The sequence below is a fragment of the Ursus americanus genome, chromosome 5 (genome assembly GCF_024610735.1).
Source record: "Ursus americanus isolate L20-20 chromosome 5, mUrsAme1.1.p, whole genome shotgun sequence".
Classification (NCBI taxonomy): Eukaryota; Metazoa; Chordata; class Mammalia; order Carnivora; family Ursidae; genus Ursus; species Ursus americanus.
Genome location: NC_142131.1, coordinates 19,620,275 through 19,639,223, shown reverse-complemented (window position 1 = coordinate 19,639,223; position 18,949 = coordinate 19,620,275). Strand labels below are relative to the sequence as shown.

The window sequence follows — 18,949 nt, the reverse complement described above, 5'->3', positions numbered from 1 at the left end:
TTCCATGAAGAGTTCTTAACTTGATGAAAATCTGATTTCTTGATCCACAATCAAATCTTACTATGGCCAGCTGCTATGTCTTCATAACTGTGAAAATATTATATCTCTTTGCAAGTTGGCTCTAATACAAGGAAGGTTACTAAACTAACCCAATTAAATTGAGCATATCTGCAAGTTTAGATGATTATTGCTGTTGTCTGGGAGGGCTGGGATCCAAAGTGATGGATTGCTGGCTACCCTAGTGAATTCTAAAGGGGAAAAACATCCCTTTCTGGATTAGCTTGAATTGGCTTACATAAAGGTTTTATGATGCAAATTGGAGATATTGGACTTAGTAACAACCTACACTATCTGTTATATTCTCCTGTCTCATAGTCACAGGAAGCTTTCTTGAGTATGACGCTCCATCCTCATTAATAAGCTCTGTGTTGTACATCTTTGTCTGATATGAAGCTGCCATACCTTGTCACCAATTATAGACTCTGAAAAGACCCATCTCATTATAGTACTTAAATTGCTTGTTCCTGAAGGTGATGCTTGGTGTGTCTCTTCTGCCTCTTGCCAACAGGAAAATCACCCTTGAAGTGAATAGATGTCAGTCAAAAGCTACAAAAGAAAAGCAAAAAGAATAATAATAAAAAAAAAAACCTGGCTAGAATATTTATCAGCTTATTGCACAGAAAAAAAACACAGATCAGACAAATAAAATGCAAGGCTAAAAGAGACACTTTTAAACATTTTAATAACATGAAACATATCTGTCCATGAATTTGGGACCAAGCAAATATTCTGAATGCGAATCACACATGTAGGCCAAAGTAGATTATTTACCATTCTGTCATTGTCACACTAAGAGTAGGATGCAATGTTGGAAAACACTTTTTATCTGTTTCTCATTGCATCACTAGGTGATAGGAAACTAAGCCTCATTCAAGAGAATTCTCATTCTTGGATGGCATCGCTCTGTATTGGAAACCTGGTCCTCAGGGAGTTTTAGATCAATTGTGATTGATCAGTAAATTGAGATATCAATTAATATGAACTGCTAGGTCAGCTGGGCAAGAAAGGGCATAGCAGAAAACTCCTCTGCTAAAGGAAAGCTAACATATTAGTCATAAAGCATATGCAAAACACATCTGAAATGCATTCAAAGGATGTTCATCCCCAGGTACAATAAAAATCTATTCCATTTCAAAAGAAAAAAGTATCTTCACAAATTCCCCTTATTAACAAACTAATTATAATCATGTATACGAAAAAATGAATATACTTTTATTTTTTCCTCTTTGCTTTTGGAACGTTCAAGTTTATTCACAAGTTAACCCAGTAAAGACTATTTTAATGATGGGGACTCTCCAAAGGCAATCTAGTTCAAATATCTGTCCTACACCATCCCCAGAATTGAGTCAGCTGAGGGCAAAATGAAAAGGCTCACAAAAATCCTCAGAAGCTAGCATGTGGTCCCCTAGCTCAGCCCCTGGAACACGAATATACCCTAGTCCTTTCCAATATGTATCAAAGGGTTTGTAGGTCTTATGGTGTTATTCAAAATGTAAGCCTCATTTGGAAAGAAAATGTTCAATATTAACACCATCAGTCTTCCCTTTCACAAGAAGGTCAATAAATTACGCCCACTCATTTAAGTAGTCCCCTTAGCTTGGTTAACTATATGCTCAAATGTAATGAGAACATGTTTTCATACAATGTCTGTTTGTGTGTACGTATGTACCCATACACAAGCTTTCAGAATAGAGCAAAAGATAACCACATGAAATAGAGAACATATATGTTGAAAAAAATACTTGGTACAGCATACCTGTATGAGATATAACACATATTTCCAGTTTCAGATGTTGTGTTACTGCCACCATTCCTTCCTGGCAGTTTGCAGAATCTTGTAATACATGACCTGAATCTGCAAGAGAGAGAAGACTCCACTGTTGACTCCTGGACAAAAGGGGAATGGGATTCTGGCATACTCACTGAATTCAAAAGAGTCTTGCATTAACTGGTGTTTAGGTGCATTTGGTCTTTTTCAGCACATCTGAGAACTGAGAATGGTATTACTATTGTCACTATCTTTTTTCTATTCCTCTATAAAGTTTATTGTAAACTGTAAAAAATCAAACATTTCTAAGTTCTTATTACTAACCCAGCTCTTCAAAGAGAAGTTATGATAGAAAGACATTTTGACATTTTGAATATTCTTTTTCTACTCTGTTATTTAGGTATTTTTAAAGGAAACTTATTGAAGTATAAATCCACAACACATTTTGGATTGAAGTTGAAGTCACATTTCCCCAGGTATCAAATAAACATAAAAGTGTAAGTGGTAAACATGATGAAGGCAAAAAGTTAAACACACTTTATCTTTATTTATGGCAAAATATATAAGCTCTTTCTTTGAAAAAGGTTACCTTCTCTATCAGATTCTGATGACAGGGTGATTTTTTTAAGTATGGGTACTGGGAAAGGATTTCTTCTTGAACACATCTTTTTTTTTTTTTAATAATTTTTTATTATGTTAGTCACCATACAGTATATCCTTAGTTTTTGATGTAGTGTTCAACGATTCATTAATTGCGTATAACACCCAGTGCACCATGCACTATGTGCCCTCCTTAATACCCATCACTGGCCTATCCCAATCCCCCACCCCCTCCCCTCCCCTCTGAAGCCCTCAGTTTGTTTCCCAGAGTCCACAGCCTCTCATGGTTCATTTCCCCTTCTGTTCACATCTTTTTATCTGTCACATTGGTAGCAATATACTGCTAAGGCCACTTGAGTCACTGTTATTGTATTCTCTGTGTACATCAGTTTTGAGACCATAAGCAAAAAAAAGTTGTAGTCCTTCTCTGAAAAAAATGCCAACTCAAAAATGAAAACAAGAAATGGAATTAGACAAAATTTTTTTTAAAAGAAGGAAAACTGAGTAATAGGAGGAACTGAGTTGACTTCGCTGCATGTGACTTAGGTGTCTACACACATTATACTTGAGTTTGTAAAAGAAACAACCAGTGATAATATTTTTCTCATTCTATGTGGCTCTTGATAAACTTTGATCTACTGTGGAGATTCTTGTTTCCTTTGCTTCTCTTAAAACCACTTAGCTCTATCTTCCCCTTAGGTTACCAGTTCGTCCGTGGTCCTCCCGTAACAGAAGATAAGCTATCACAGTCACTGTTTCACTAGTCCCTCATATTCCACTACGTGCTGCCTTCTGTCCCTAGTACTTTTCAGAAATGTATATGGGGAATTAAACTTATTCATTACAAAAAGATTCAGCTACTGATGTTTGCAAATCTTAATTAAGTGGGCCAGTATTAGATACCTAATACCATAAAATACCCAGAATCTGATGTCATTCGGGTTGGTTTCATCTTCTGCTTAGGTCTTGAAACTGGAATTACCTTATTTTCAAAACATTGGAACAAATTTTTAAATAGCTTGGTAGAGTTCAGTATTTTTATAAAAGACAGCTCATTTTTACCTAATACTTTTTAGAGCTGTCATGTTTGGTTGTGCAGTTTGGCATTAAACAATCTTAGGGGACAGGGGTGCCTTGGTGGCTTAGTCAGTTAAGCATCTGAATCTTGATTTCAGCTCACGTCATGATCTCAGGGCTATGAGATTAAGCCCTACATCAGGCTCTGTGCTAGGCAAGAAGCCTGCTTGAGATTCTCTCTCTCCCTCTCTCCAACACCCACTCACGCTCTCTTTAAAAAAAACAAAAACAAAAAACCAGCAACAAAAACAAGCTATCTTAGGTGACCCTATTCAGATAGACAAGGTGAATCCGCCCCCCCCCCCCCCACGTTCCTACAGGAAACAAATGGCACTACTGTGGATTGGCAGCCCTGGGTGACAGGACGGAGAGAAAATGTCTGAACTTCTAATCTCCAAAATGTACGGCCCTGAACATCTTTAATAACATGGTTATTAGTATCCATGGGAGTAACGATTGGTATTTTTAGAGTGATGATTATTATGTCTTAATATTAAAGAGACCTGCAAACATAAGCCCATGGGTGTCTCCCGGAAATAGTGCACATTCATAAAGAATAATTACCAAAAAGCTCTGTTTGCTCCAATCTGTCTGTCTTGATCTGTTTCAAACAGAGAGTCGCATCAGATAAATAAAAACAGAAGATTTCTTTACTCTCCCCACTCAGGTAAAAACCAGCCTGTATTACTCTGAGGACTTTCATGAATGCGATCTTCCTCTCTCACTGCACATGTAAAGCACCATCTATCTGATCTAGCAGGTATACTCGCTTCCAGACCACTTTGGGCCTTTGACTCTTTGATTATGTGACTGGTAATAAGAGATTCAAATATTACATGTAAAGTAAAAAACAGAATACAGTATTTGAGAAACAAGTTGTCTCTTATTCTTTAATATTACTAAACAGAATTCAAAATAATTTCCCATCACTTTAGTTGCTGTTATTATATGCTTCTAATGGCCAAAACATACGTGAAATGAACTAGCAGCTTTTAAGTCCCTGTTCAGAACCATTTGGTGGTTCTGATGGTGACTCCTTGCTGAGAATTCAAAATCATCTTCCTTTTTTAAAAGAAAAAAAGTAATTTTCTCTCAAAGGGATATCTGCTTCTGAATGCTTCCATAATTCTGTAGAGATTTCTTTTTTGTTATGGCTCACTCATATTTACTTAAAAAGCAATCAGTAAATTGTTTATTTCCCTCAAAAATATACAAAGGGATTTAATTTCAAAATATAATTTAATACTTATTAATGACTGAAAAAAATTTTAAATCCTACAAAGTAGACCAGAGCTGAAAGTTATCCTTTTCCTTTACTAAGTAAGTAGATGAATTTTCAAAATTATTTTACTATTCACATAGCATTCAACTTAACATTTGCTGGAGTACAATAAGAGTCATTTAGCCGATGTATAAAATACTATACAAGAGTTCTTAACACGAGGCAAGTTATAAGAAATCAAGTACATGGGGGTGAATACTTCACTCATATTTTTGCTTTCAAGGAAAAGATTATCTTTGGTTTCTGTCAAGAATAGCCTTAAGAAAACTTCTGGTTCTTAAGGTTAGTTCTTGTATTAATTCTGCCTTTCCTTTCACTTCTATAGCCCCCTAGTTTTGAATCAACATAACCAAAAAGATACTTACAATTTTTATGAAGTATGACAGCAACCCATTTCCACAATCTCAATTATATCCAGATTCAGGTTCCGGCCTCACAGGAAATAAATAAGAATGCCTTTGGAAGAATGAAGAAAAATCTTGTCATCAAGCCCATGAGCTTTGCAGAGGAGGCATCCAACCCTCAAATAACAATCAAATGGCTTGGGAATTCATGTAGAGTTAAGTGTATTCACTTAACAAGCTTTTCCACCTGGTTCTTTCGGAAACCTTGATTTCTTAACCCAGTGACAGTGAACACTTGTTAAGAAACATAAGAAGGGTTAGTAGGTGATCTACTGTGAAGCGATACTTTATGTTGGGGGGGGAAGGTGTATAACGCGCTTCAGAATTGCAATTTACCTATCGTCATTACTTTAGAAGCAAACCTAACCTCAATAGCTGTGTTAGAATTACTACAAAAACTATTGGACATAATTATCAGCCCCGTTAGTTGAGAAAGTATTAAATGTTATAATAAGGCAAAAAAATGGTCATAAATTTTAGATAAGCATCTATGAAAAAAGTAAATAATTTTAAATATTAGCTTTTAAACGGATGCTTTAGGTGTCAGAAATATTCTTATTTGTTGAAAATTTCAATTTCCCAAAATACTAAATATGAACCAATTTTACTCTATACACAGCTTAATATAAAGAATTGCATGAAGTAAATCCTGCAAATGTGAACTCATTAACTAGGAAACTACTCTTCTCATATTAAAAGCAGTTTTTAGTGTCTTAACTATTTCAAGTGACCAGATTGAGAATAAAAGAATATATAATATGACAAAGGAGGCAAGAATATTCAGTGGGGGAGAAGACAGTCTCTTTAATAAATGCTGAGAAAACTGGACAGCCTATTGCAGAAGACTGAAACTGGACCACTATCTTTCACTACACAAAAATTGAGTCAAAATAGACTACAGACTTGAATGTAAGACCTGAAATCACAGAACTTCTAGAAGACAACATAGGTAACAAGTTGCCTGACATAGATCTTGGCGATGATTTTTTTAATGTGTTACCAAAAGCAAAAGCAACAAAAGCAAATAAAGAAGTGGGACTACATCCAACTAAAAAGTTTCTCCATACCAAAAAAGAAACAAACCAAACAAGCCAAAAAACAAACAAAAAACCAACAGAAACCCAAAACCAAAAACATCAACAGAATGAAAAGGTAACCTACTGAATGGAAGAAAATATTTGTAAATTATGTATCTGATAAGTGACTAATATCCAAAATATATAAAGAACTCATACAATGCAACAGCAGAAAATCAGTAGGCAGAACGAAGTAGGCAGAAGACTCTACCGCAGATATACAGATAGCCAACAGGTACATGAAAAGATACTCTATATCATTAATCATCAGGAAAAGGCAAATCAAAAACTGACAATGGGATATCACCACACACAGAATGGTTATTATCAAAAAGACTGAAAATAACAAGTGTTGGCAAGAATGTAGAGAAAAGGTAACTGTTGAGGCCTGTTGGTGGAAATATAAATTGGGAGCAGCCACTATGAAAAAAAGTATGGAGGTTCCTCAAAAAATTAAAAATAAAACTACAATATAATCTAGCAGTTCCACTTCCGGTATTTATACAAAGAAAATGAAAACATTAATTTGAAAAGACATATGCACCCCCATGTCACTGCAGCATTATTTAAAATACCCAAGATATGGAAAAAACCTAAGTGTCCATCAATGAACAAGTAAAAAAATTGTGTGTGTGTACATATACACACAATATCATTTAGCCTTAAAAAAGGAATGAAATCTTACTATTTGGGACAATATGGATGGACCCTATGGGCATTATGTTAAGAAAAATAATAATATAGGTAATATTATATAATTATATGTAATTAAATATATAAGAATTAAACTATGTATTTTATGTATATTAATAAATATATTTTTATATATAAAATAAGCTCATATGTAAAGAGAACAGGTGGGTGGTTGCCAGAGGTGAGGGATGGGGAGTGGGAGAAATGCGTGAATTGGTGGGGCACCTGGGTGGCTCAGTCCTTGAGTGTTTGCCTTCGGCTCAGGGCCTGATCCCAGGGTCCTGGGATCGAGCCCCGCATCAGGATCCTTCCCTGCTCTGCTGCGAGGCTGCTTCTTCCTCTCCCACTCCCCCTGCTTGTGTTCCCTCTCTCACTGGCTGTCTCTCTGTCAAATAAATAAATAAAACCTTTAAAAAAAAAAAAAAAGAAAAGAAAATGCGTGAACTGGATTTTTAGTTTAAAAAAGTTGAATTTAAAAAATAAGTGAGAAAATATGTATATATGTGTATATATGTAACGAATATATGTATATATGGTAGAGTTAAACAAAACACAGTCTTGATTCCTTTTGTATTAAATGAAAGCAGCATGTAAAGCAAGGTGTGGCCCTATCTAATACTGTCTTCTATTACAGTAAGTAGTTTTGTTTCTGTAAGAATAAAACACCTGCCCAAGCCTTTTTTAAATAACACTAGCTCCTGTTGACAAAGTAATCTAGGATGTTTTTTGCATATTTGCTCCAAACTCACTCTTTCACTTTTTCACTCAGTTGTCATTTTTTCCCCACACTTAAATTCTACTAATCCTATATTATTTGTGTTTCTGTCATCTCTGGTCTCTTTGTGAATTGTCAAGCCCCAAGCAATAGAAAATCATCTTTAGTTAAAAATAGGAAATATCATCTGAATACACTTAGCAGATTGGTACTATATGACTCTTCAGGGGAAAACTTTCATTCTTGACCAAAACAACTAAAACAGATTGATGCAGAGATAGAGAAAATAAATGGTTGACTCCAAACGTTGGTAATATTCCATAGCAGTGTCATCCAATAGAACTTTCTGCTATGATAAAAGCACTCTAGGGGCGCCTGGGTGGCACAGCGGTTAAAGCGTCTGCCTTCGGCTCAGGGCGTGATCCCGGCATTATGGGATCGAGCCCCACATCAGGCTCCTCCGCTATGAGCCTGCTTCTTCCTCTCCCACTCCCCCTGCTTGTGTTCCCTCTCTCGCTGGCTGTCTCTATCTCTGTTGAATAAATAAATAAAATCTTAAAAAAATAAAATAAAATAAAAGCACTCTATCCGTGAAGCACTATAATATAGTTGCTAGGCACATAGGGCTATTGAACATTTGAAATGAGGCTAGTAGGACTGAGAAACTGAATCTGAATTGTAATTTGTTCTTATTTAAAGTTTAAGTAGTTTCATCTGGCCATTGAACAGACAATGCTGTTCTATAATATTAATGGATATCATGGTTAATTTTGTTTGATTTCAAAGTCTAGAATGGTCAATACAAGGAATCTAACAGAATGAGGAAGATACTTACATACACATATAAAATACATAAGTTTTATACTCTGTATTTTCCAAAAGATTACTGAAGGTTATTTATAATGTTAGCTAGATTTATGTAAATATAGTTCTATAAATTAAGAATTTCTAAATATCTGGTATAACATTTTAACTTCCCCACATTTACTATCTAACTCAAAGTGGTTTAAAAAATCTATCCTACTTAAAGCAGAATGTGATAGAATATACTCATTTTTAACTTTTTGTTACAGAAAACGTCACATCTATCTAAAAAAAAAAAGTCTAATGAACCACCCTATACTCCTGTATATTGATACCTCCACCCATTTTCTTTAAAGATTTTATTATTTGAGGGGGGAGGGGCATACACAGGAACTGGGGGGAGGGGCAAAGGGAGAAGGAGAAGCAGACTCCCTGCTGAATGGGGAGCCTGACGCACGCTCAATCCCAGGACCCTGAGAGCATGACTTGAGCCTAAGGCAGATGCTTAACCAACTGAGCCACCCGGCGCCCCTCCTCCCATTTCTCTCAAAGCCCAGATTATTTTAAAGCACATCTCAGACATCTGACTTCAGAGGCCAACCTCTTAACTGCTACACTACGCTACAGTAATAAATTGAATTATGGTCTATGTCTGAGGAGGGAAGGCACAAATGCAAATTGTTTTCTAAATAAAATGATTAATCTGTGAAGAATAATGAAAATTGGATTAAATAATCCAAAACTGGGGGGCCCAGGGGGCTCAGTCAATTGGGCGTCTGTCTCTTGGTTTCAGCTCAGGTCATGATCTCAGGGTTGGGATCAAGGCCCATGGCAGGCTTCGTGCTAAGCAGGGAGTCTTCTTGAAGATTCTCTCCCTCTGCCCTCCTTCCACTTGCCTGCCCTCTCACTCTAAGATAAATAAATAAATCTTTTTAAAAAAAATAAAAAGCCTAAAAGTAACAAGACTCTACATAATTGTCTCATGACAACAAATATCCACAGCCTGAAACATGAAGTAAGCATCTAAGAGTTATGGTTTTGTGCTAAGTGATGAGTGAAAGAATTCACGCATGGAAAAGAGACACATACACTATTCATAACCAATGTGACAAAACTTCTCCAAGGCAGAAGAAATTTGAAAATAAAAAATAATAAAAACAGTAAAATTTTCAAGTCTCTTTTTAGAGCTCTCCTTCCATTCCTCTACTTCTCTATGTCAAAAAGTACAGCCCCCTCTGAATCAGAGAATTCTCTGTGAGTCGTCTGCAGCTACTTGAAGCAAGGATAGTGACTTTTCTGGCACAGAATGTCTGACAGAGGTGGACTGTATCTTTTTAAATCAGCATCTGGCAGAAAGAACTGTGAAGGCCTTTGACACTGTGCAGTATTTTGCATCATTCCTCAATGTCCTCAACAATCTCTATTTCCCAAGGTTCACTTGACAAAAGTTGTTTGTTTGTTTGTTTGGCAGTTGATTCTTGTTTTTACTTCATGAGTTATCCTCAATTTTCAATTTCCGAACATCTTTCTTCTTCATACTTTTTTATAACTTCAAGAACATGTTATATTATCATTAAGCTTAATTAATATGACTACGTCTCAACCTATAGAATGAAACTAAATATTTTTATGTCAACAGAGGTGAGGAATTACTGTATAAATTATGATTATTGAAGTTAAGTCTCTAGGGTACTGTTTATATTGAGTAATAGTGCCTGGACATTACAAAGTCTTCTATTTTTGGAGAAGTGCTAGCCCACGATACCTTACAGCAAACATTGTAATGGTTGTTAAGAATGAGAGAACAAGTAATGTGTTCAGAACATCTCATCTCTTTTTTAATAACTGGCCGAAAGGCAAAATACAGGAAAAATAAAATATAATCTTAAACTATGGTTTATTCTTGCAGTAGAATACTAGTCAGCGTTTTAAATGAATTAACTGGAGCAGGAACTATACTAGATTGTCAGCCAGGACATATGTCAATGCACATAATGTTGAGTAAAGCCAAGGAAGTTACCAAATTACATAGGGTTATTAATGTCACATATGTAAATATTAAAATACTCATAATATAAATATATATTATATATAAATTACATAATTATATATATGTATTTATATAAATTATTTAAATATATTATTTGTATATAAATCATAATATATTTATATATATAAGTTTAAAATGCATAGAAGTCAAAATTGGAGAAATTTTGCAAATCATATATTGATAAGTAACTCATATCTAGAATACATAAAGAACATTTGTAACTCAGCAATAGACAAACAACCCAATTTTAAAATGTGTAATGGATTTGGTAGACATTTTCCAAAGAAGATACGTAAGTAGGGAGTAAACACATGAAAGAATGCTTAACATTATTAGTCATTAGAGAAATGCAAATTAACACTGGGTGTTATACGCAACTAATGAATCATCGAACTTTACATCAGAAACCAGGGATTACTGTATGGTGACTAACAAAATATTAAAAAAAAAAAAAAAGAAATGCAAATTAAAACCACATGACATAACACTTAACACTGACAAAGATGAGGAGAAACTGGACCCCACATACATTGTTGGTGGGAATAAAAAGTGGCAGAGCCATTTTGGAAAACAGGTAATTCCTCAAAAGAGTAAACAAGGAGTTATGATATGATAACCACAATTCCATTCCTAGGAATATACACAAGAGAAACACAAAACATATGTTCAACAAAAACATGCATACATATGCTCAGAAAATTTTTCGTAATAGCCAAAAAAGTGGAAATAACCCAAATGTCCATCATGTGATAAACAGCTAAATAAAAAATAGGATAACCATACAGTGTGATGTTATTTGGAAATAAAAAGAAACAGTACTACAACACGGATGAGCATTTGAAGGTATTTTACTAAATAAATGTAGCCAATCACAAAAGACCATAAAATGTATGATTTCACTTACATAAAATGTTCAGGATGGGCAAATCTATGGAGACACAAAATAAATTATTGATTGCTTAGGGCTGATGAGGTTGGGGAGGAATGGAGAGTGACCACTAATGGATCCAGGTTTCTTTTGGGGGAACCAAACAGGTTTCAAATTTAGGTTGTAATAATGGTTGTATATCCTCTAAATAGACTAAAAAATGTTGAATTGTACACTTTAAATAGATCATATGGCAGGCAACTCGTACAACAATAAAACTGTTAAAAATATAATATATAATACGAAACAATTTTGGAGTCAAACCTTGATTAAAGAAAAAAATAGAAAGGGATGCAGGGGTTTTAATTTACCTGTGCTACACTTTTTTAATGCACAATGTTAAGATTTCTTAAATGTAATTATCTGTATCTGTTTATATGTTTTTGTCCTTTAAGTTGTAAATAGTTCACACTAAAATTAAATATTTAAAACATTAAAAAATAGGTGTAGGTGCTTTCACACGAATATTACTAATTCTTCGTAACTCTCTAAGGTATGTCCACGTTGCCTACAATGAAACCGAGACTTGGGAGCTGAGTTCAGCAAAGTTACAAAGTTAATAAAAAAGTAATACTAAGATGTGAATCCAGAGCCATTAGTTACACAGCATCTCACACCACACCATACTGCCTAGCCAACCACCTAATAAAGCAATTTAAAAAGGAAATAAACATTAAGGAAAATGTGGTAACATTTCCACTAATATTTAATTTTAAAAGTATTTAATGTCACTCTGAAATAATACTCAATATTTCATACTCAAGTCCTTCCAGACAGTTTATCTTCAACCTTCAAAATAGGTTGGCATCAAAACATCTCTGGCTGTTTAGCCTGGCAGGATCTTAATTATCTCTAGCTTTCTCAGGGTAGTTGTTAAATCTCCCAGTTCCCCTATTTAAAGTCTGATGGCTTGTCAACCTCTGCTTCCATCTTAATGCTGAAATGCTCCAGCACACAACTCACCTTTTTTCTTCCGTGTCCTTGGTTTCCTAATGCCAACACACTTTCCTCACATAATGCAGACAACTGGCATTTCCTCCAACTTGGTCAGTAGTTGCCAACTTCAACTCACATTAGAATCACCTACAGAAATTTAAATATATTAGTTCCCCAGGAAAAAAAATTTTTTTTGGCCTTGCACCTTCTTAATTTTTTATATTATTTTTCAGTTTCTTTTAATCTAGAGTTTTCTCCTCCAACACATTTATTTCCTTCGGGTCGATCTGTTAAAGACCCAGTCCACTTCACCTATTGAGTTTTCCACAGTTTAGATCTTGCATGCTCCCGGTATAGTTAAGCGTGTGTCTCTGTTCTCTGTGTTTCCTGTAAATTGGAAACTGGATAGAGCAGCTTTCCTGGACTTGAACTGGGTCTTTTTGGCAATCACGTGAGGAGTGTTGCATTCTTACACCAGGAGGCATACCATTTTTGTCTTCTTCTCTTTATGTTAGCAACTATTGATACTCAGTGCATAGACCTATAATTCATTGAGGCTTGCAAATGGTGATACTCAAATTCTTTTTTTTTTTTTTGATCTGCTAATTGGAACATATAAAGAAATATTTCTCCTTATCTACCATTTGGAAAAATACATGTTTGGTATTTTTTTCTATATTTACCTGTTTTTAAGATAATGGTTTCTTATCTTTTGAAATAACCAATTCTTCATTTTAAAAATTATATACATTTAAACATACTTTGTGTGCTTCAATCTATTGCTGTTAATTTTTACAGAGTTAAACTGTGCCACTTTTGGCCACTGGAAGCCTCTTCACAGTTAACAGCTCCTGCATTCCTCTGATAGGGCTAGTAATCTTTGATAGCTATCATTCTTGCCAGTATGAAAGGTGATCCAAATTAATCTTGCACATTTGCTACCAGAGACATGGAATCATCCATTTCTTCAAGACATCTTTATTTCTCTTAGTAGAATATTACCAGATCACAATCTGAGGATGAGAGATGCTACTGAATTTGTTATTATTTCTAGGCTTTTTTAGTAGTAAAGAGATATGGTAGCAAGAGATATTTAAGTGTTTAAGTAAATACTTTAGAATTATTTTAGTAGCAAGAGATATATAAACAGATGTGAATAATTTATTATTTAAAATACAATATTGCATAAGTTTATATTGATCCTTTTAATTCGAATACAGAACAATGGGGACTTAACTTCCCCTCTATTACTACAATATTTGCTTTCATACACAAAGTATGATGGAATTAGAATATTCCATAATTACTCATTGGCCTTATTTAGCCATACAAATCCAAAAGCCCCAGTGAAATACTACTAACACTATCACTCCAATAAATAGCTAAATTTTTTTGCACTTGCAATCTACATCTCCCACAATTTCAATAAACATGCTATATTGTAATTAATGGAGTACACAGCTATTAAATGCCAAATATATCCCTTCTAACTTTTATTTCATCTTAGTTATAAAACAATGTGGTTTTTTGCTCACAACCGGTCCTATGTATGGACATAGTCTTCATAGGTTTGGGTTTTTTTTTAAAGATTTTATTTATTTATTTATTTTAGAAGGAGAGAGAGAGAGTGCGAGTTGGGGCAGAGGGAGAGGGAAAGAATCTCAAGGAGACTCCACGCTCAGTGTGGAGCCCAACATGTAGCTTGATCTCACAACCCATGATCATGACCCGAGCCAAAATCAAGAGTTGGACGCTTAACTGACTGAGCCCTTCACAGTCTTTTTTAAAGGAGTATTTTCATTCAGAAAACAAAAACAAAAACACTCGTAAAAACAGTAAGTATTAATTTAAAGATTAAATCTGTGAACTTCACACTTGATATTCCCTGGATTTTCATAGAGATTTTGTTTCATAAACAAAGGTTGTATCTCACTATATAAAAGAATAGATACTATTATAAAGAGTGTTATACCCACCATTTAAACCCTATAATTTCATAATATATCTATGGAAAATCCTATGCTGTTTGCCTTTGTCTTTTAGAAATCTTAAGAAATGCCCATTTAAAAAAAAAAAAAAAACCAACCCGTAACATTTCAGTATTCACTCCCCTAGGTTGGTCAGCAAGGTTAAGTGGCAGCATGCTCAGAGGTCCAGTCCCTCTCGTTTAGTTCCACAGGTGTATTCTTTCTCATTCTGGGAGTGAACTAAATACCAAAAATCATGTCAGAATACATTTCAATGGTCTCATCCTATCTCTTTCAGAGTCTGAGATTCTTGCAGTTTGCCTAGTTTTTGACACACCCTACTCAGATGCTGCCAGCGCCTTCCCAAGGGCAGACTGCACTCTGTTAGTGTATACGGGCTCCACTGTTGGCTCGAAGTCTCAGCCTACTTGAATTTTAATAAAGATTCATAGGCAGTTGTTATGAAACAAACACCATAATGACACCCAGACAGGCTGTAGAATTATTTTTAGGCGGATGATGTGTGTGGCCCATGCCTCAGGCCCACCAAATGATAATAATAGTAACACTATGCAGTAAGCAAAGAGAACATTTTTTTCATAAAAATTGCATAAATCAAAATGTTTCCTGCCATCTTTCCGCTTCCTGCTCTCCTTCCTCCCACTGCCCTCCTTCCTTTCCACACCATCAGAAGCTGCAGAGCTTAGTATCGACTACCTTGCAGAATCCAATAACAATCTAAAGAAAAACGAATCCATAATTTTGTTTCAGTATTCATTAGAGAAAAACAAGGAACGGCTTTACACATGTACAATAAAAATGCCCAGGCATTACGTGGTTTGAAAAAAAACTAAAACCAGATCTCTTTGTCTTTTTAAAATGGGGTCAGAAATGACTTCTTCCATATTTGATATCTTTCTTCATATATATATATATATAAGTTAATATGCAGTAGTGGCATGAGACCCAAATTAATGCACTTCAGAAAAGAGCTGTCACACTGGAAACACTTAGAGGGAAAGGACCACTCAATGGAAATTTAAGAAATGTTGCTATCCTAAGGAGAATAATGAAGTCCTTTATGAAGAATGCTATGTTCGGCTATTGATAAATTTAGATTGCCAACACTGCTTCCAAATCTTAGAAGTCAGACAGCCCAAATTTCAGTTTCATCTAGTAGTTAAAGAAGCTAATTTTTTTTCTTAAATTCCGTATTTGCTCTTCCATGTACTGTTGAGAACTGCAAGATTGGCTAAATATGGAAACCATTTAAAGGAATCTTATTAAAAATCCAACTTCCTAAAATTGAACCTTAAGTGAACTCCAGCATCAGAGGAAACCAGCAAAGGGAGACGAATGTGTAGCGTAGTGCAAGAAAGAATACAGAGGGGGTTACAGTATGAAGATCCAAGATAAGAAACATTTTAAATCTGTAAATTTGCTACATTTTTTGTAAAAACAACGACAACAACAACAACTCAGGGGGACAGGTGGTGTGACAGACTTGGGTACATCTGGGTCAAAGTCCTGGCTCAGCCCCTTGTGGATGCCTCACCTTGGGCAATTTTTCTTTTTCTCCCCGTTTCCCTAGCTATGAAAAATAGCAAGCAAATAAGAAGCAAAACAGTGGGGTTTTTCCTAACTAGAAACTAAGAGAGAAAAACAAAGAAGGGAGTTACAATAAAACAATTTCAGCTCAGACTATCTTTTTAAAAAGATTGATGTCAATTATTCTGTTTCATATATTTAATTTTGTTTTCTTCCATCTCTTCTCAATTTTTGACTCCTAAGTAGTCCTACTTTTTATCCTTGCTTGAATTCTTTGTAATTTTCTGGGATTTCTTATTTTATGCCTACCTCGAAGTATTTCATTTCCTATCGATGCCTGGTAACTCTCACTTGTATTTAATAATACGAATAAACAGTATCAGATTTCCCCTCTACCAGCTAAAGGCTCATACTATCCTAACTTAAAATTTCCTCCCAAAAAGCATGAACGGATGCTATCCTGAGAAACATATACATTTTAAGCTTTGCCAGACCCATGAGAGAAATGGAGAAAGTGAGTATGTATGCTGCATCCTTTTCCTAATTCTAGCTGCTGACACAGGCTCCCCAAAACCTTTAGGGTTACTATAGCTTATTGTGATCCAGACCACCTTCCCTCCTATACCTTAGAAGGCTGAGTTCCCTGCCAGTTGCTCCAGTGTCTTAAAGCACCTTCTCTAATATTAAACCATTATGTTAAAGCTTTGAAACTGGGGAAATAGCCTCAACATTAGAGGAATGACAAGACAATAGTGATGATCTCTAAACATCTGCAATTCTTTTGGATAAGGCTTACTGACATTCACTCAATAAGAAGTCCATACCAACACTTGAGTCCCAACACATGTTACTGTATTCTGGGAGATCCTTTGCTGGTACAAGCCTTCCTTCTAATTCCAGGACAAGACCGCCTTTCTGAGTTCAGTGGTATCCTCTACTTTTTTGATACTCAAGTCCAAAGGCAGAACATTTCCCTAGGCTTAGCTTTAAACATATATATATATATATATATATATATATATATATATATATATATATATATAATCTCCTAAACAGAAACAAAAAAAAGTAAATTGAGCAATAAAAATTTGTCAACAAATTAAAAATAATTAATAGCCAAGACAAAATCCCTGGCTAGTAACCAGTTCCAATTAAGTCAGTAAAGATAGAAATTCTTTTGCCAACCACTGCTGATCAGGTCTTGCTTTGCTTCTCTGCTTCATCTGATGGTGCACCTGTTTGATATTTTTAATAGCTCTTAGTCTATTGTATTTTGGTTTTTAATGCTCTTTTAAGTCTTCCTCAGTAGACTCTGAGGCTTTTGAGAAAAGAGGTTATGCTTTCTTTGCTTCTGTGTCTGAGCACCTAGTCTAATGACTAGAAAGTACTAGGAATAGCAGGGTAAATGTAATAATAACTAGGACTTTTGGGGAACCTATAATGTACCATGTATTTTATAGATATTTTATGTATTATATCAGTTGTTCTTTATTATAACCCTACAAGTATGAGTAACCATTTTTTATATTAAAAAATCTTATGGAGGTTAATGAGCCTCCCATATTCACATAGATTATAAGGTGATATTTTAAGCCCAGATTTATCACTAAATAAGGAGTAGTGATTTTTTACCAAATGAATAAATGTACAAATATATGAACATAGGGATGCATGCATATAAATACGCTCTCATATATGTCTATCATTTTACTCTCTTTCTCCTTTACATATAATTCTCGGACATGTATAAAGAGGGTTAAGTTGGAGGCAAGGAGAAACTGGGTATCATCTTATCTTTCTTTTGTTTTCTTTTTTAATTATGTGCTTAGTGAGAATGAAAACTCACCATGGTATACAGGTAGTTATGACTGGTTGCAAAAGAGAAGACATAATTACCTTGGCCCATATTCTATCCATAAAGGCTCCAAGTAAGGAGAAGAAATTATGATCACTGAATTTAGACAGAATTTGGGAAAGAGGACAATTTTCAGATTCAAACTCAAAGGCAAACCATTAGAACGGGTGTTCCTGCTGCTCCTGGAGAGAGGAGGAGAGGGCATTGACTAACATGGAAAATGATCATTAGATAAATCTTTTCCTGTTATGTCAAAATCCCAGTCACAAGACTGAGTCTTACTGAGGCAACAATTCATTTTAGGAGATGAAATAAATGGTCTTAACCTAATACTATAATCTCTCTTGTGAAAAGTAATGACAGTATTGCCTAAGAAATTTGAAAAATGCTTCCTCCTATCCTGGACACTTTCATTCAAGGAAATGCTTGTAAAATCATGGTTCCATGTCTGTTTTCTGTCCCATAAGAAAAAAAAAAAAAAAACAGCGCATCTAGCAGTTTTACAAAGATAACACTCACATGCCTTCCTTCTTAGACATCAAAAAAAAAAAAAACCCAAAAAACCTGCATTAGGAAAAAAAGAGAGTAGAAAGTAATTTCAATGAATGGCATAAGAGTCATTCCCTGAACCACAAATCCTAGACCCCAAAGGGTCAAAACTAAGCCTTCTGTCTCTTCCTTCTTAGGACTAGCACTCTCAGCAGTTTTTAGAGCGGGGTGCTAAATACATTCCATAGTAGGACATAAAAAGAATCCGAAAGACCTGCAAGCATAAACAACTTTATGAGAGCTCAAGAAGTTATTTGGGGTTGCTTACCCTAAATTTCTGTTTGAGGACTTCAGCTTTAAATAACAGTGGAGGAAAATATATTTCACCCATTCAAAGCAGCAAGACAAGTCTCTATGCAAAGAATGGGAAGAGTAGCTTTAAGGATTTTGTGCTTTGCCTTAATCTATGTGCGGCCCACTGTTGACTGTACTTTTTAAAGAAAATGTCCTTTCAGACTATCCACCATTTGAGCAAAAGAAATGGTTCTATACTTCTACTTTCTTGCTTAAAGTAACTAATAAAGCTGAACGATACAATGTTCTATGGTATAAATGCAATGAAAAGCAAAGCAAAGTGAAGGAAGAAATGAAAATTTACACCTCATATGTGAATCAAAAGGAAAAGAAGAATGTCATA

At 35.0% G+C, this 18,949-nt stretch overlaps 1 long non-coding RNA gene across 1 annotated transcript in view; it reads right to left on the bottom strand.

The window, feature by feature from the left end:
- The window catches only part of LOC123791492 (uncharacterized), a 363,697-nt gene that overhangs the window by 11,288 nt on the left and 333,460 nt on the right, over positions 1-18,949 (bottom strand). The window contains exons 7-10 of the long non-coding RNA XR_006779396.2: positions 12,421-12,540; positions 5,153-5,243; positions 1,817-1,915; positions 463-606 (exon numbers count right to left, since the gene is read on the bottom strand). This is a non-coding gene — a long non-coding RNA (uncharacterized LOC123791492). The remainder of the gene's footprint in view (positions 1-462; positions 607-1,816; positions 1,916-5,152; positions 5,244-12,420; positions 12,541-18,949) is intronic.